The following is a 2,028-nucleotide window of genomic DNA, read 5'->3' on the forward strand; positions in this document are numbered from 1 at the left end:
GTCAAGCCATTATGGGGCCCTATTGGCTCCACGTGTCGGCCCTTCAAAAAATCCCACACCATCTCTGTGCCCCTCACCATCTCCACGGCTGCCTCCACCTCCACAGCACTTGCCGTCTCCACTGCCAGCATCAGTGTCTCCATCATCCCATTGGCCCACTCCATTCCCACACCACTCTCCAGCTCCACAGCCCTCACCACCACCTCCACGGCACTCTCCATCTCCACAGCCCACTCCATCAGTACCCTCACTGCAGCCCACACCATCTCTGCCTCAGGCTATTACTGATTGGGAGAGCTTTCTTCCCAGTCAGTTCAAGAGAGTCCTCCAGCCAGCAGATTGGGTGTGGATTACCAAGTGCCTCTATGAGCCCACAGGGCAGCTGAGGCAGAAGATTCAGGCAAACTGGTTTTATCCACCGAAGCAGCCCAAGCCATCTCCTCCTGAGTCCGGGTGGTACTTCCTACAGAGGATGTTCTTGTGGCCACCAATGAGGATGTGGGGCATTCCTCTTAAATGCCCACAGTGTTGGCCAGAAGATGCATCATTCAGGAATCTACCCGAAGGTCAAGGAGGCGATCGACATGGATAGCCGCTACTACCTGGTGGGTGGGGACTATCCACGCTGCAGTGCATGCAGGTTGCCAGTATGCCCATGGAGCCAGGACATCCTTTCACAACTGGATGTGGCACACAGGACCCTGTTTCCAGTGGTGCTGACCACTCAGCTAGCCCTGGACAGGAAATGTGTGACCTTCCTCAGGCCAAGGACCAGCGGCAACAGTTCCTCCTACCTCCAGTCAGCAGTAGAGGAAGTCCACAGTGAGGAGTGGGCACGACGGACCATCCAGTACCTCTCTGACTGTGAGCATCATTTGAGAAAGGTTGCCCTGGTCCAGTCTGCAACGACACCTGCCTTTTCTGCACCTGCACCCTTCAGGCCACTTCCACTCGCCCAGTGGTTTGAGACTGTCCACTCCAACGACATCCTCAGCCATTTGGACGAGATGAAGGGGGTGATTACCTCCACCTATGGCCGAATCCTGAAGATGGATTCTACTAAGAAGGTACAATACATGAAGGTTTGGTCATGAGGTTTATTTTCAGCCAGATATCATTTCATCATAATGCATTTGTGTTATATATATATTGTAATGCACCATAACAAAACAAAGAAAATGTATAATTAAGCCTGTCAGAATGTCTTAATTTTTCCTTCTGTTTGTTTTTCAGATCACCAAAAAACTGGCTGGTGGCATTGGGGACACGGCTGCATGGATGACCAACATTGGCAATGAGCTCGGCCTGGTTCTGAACAGTGTTCTGACAACAGCTGAAGGCTCAGGACTGGAGGAGATGTGCCAGGGCGTCGTCAGACGCTACAAGAATGCTGGCGAGCCAGAGCCTAAGGTCATCTATGTTGACCAGGATTGCTGCAGTCAGTCAGGTAAGATTTTCAAATTACTACTTTATCAAATGTGCATTGCAATATATTTTTTCAATATAAGTTAATAGTGGTGTAAAAAAAAGTTCCCCTTTCCCTATTGGTGATGGTAATTAGTATTATTATTACAGTCAGTGTAATGAAATTTTAATAAATTATAATGACTGAAAAGTATGTTGAAATGAAATCAAATGCATGTTTTGTTTTTTCCCCTCCACAGGTGCATCTGCGGTGTTAAAACTTTTTCGGCCATGGAAGTCTATTGTAAGGCTAGATATCTTCCATTTTATGAGAAGATTCAACTGTGGCCTTTCTACAGAGCACCACCCTCTCTATGGTACCTTTTGTTCAAAACTTTCCTCCTGTATCTTTGAGTGGGATCAGGAGGATGTGAAAGAACTTAAGGCGGCCAAGAGAGTGGAGTGGAAGAGCAGCCATGGTGGACAGGCTCCCACTGAGGCACAGCTCATGGCCAGCATCAGTCCAGGTGAACTCGCGAAGCACTGTAGGCGGCGGACGCGGGAGGCTGAGGAGATCCCGGTCATGATTTCAGGGCTGCTGAAATCAGTGTGGGATCTAACTGA

The sequence above is a fragment of the Sinocyclocheilus grahami genome, unplaced genomic scaffold, assembly GCF_001515645.1.
Source record: "Sinocyclocheilus grahami isolate Dianchi unplaced genomic scaffold, SAMN03320097.WGS_v1.1 scaffold400.1, whole genome shotgun sequence".
In the NCBI taxonomy this organism is placed as follows: domain Eukaryota; kingdom Metazoa; phylum Chordata; class Actinopteri; order Cypriniformes; family Cyprinidae; genus Sinocyclocheilus; species Sinocyclocheilus grahami.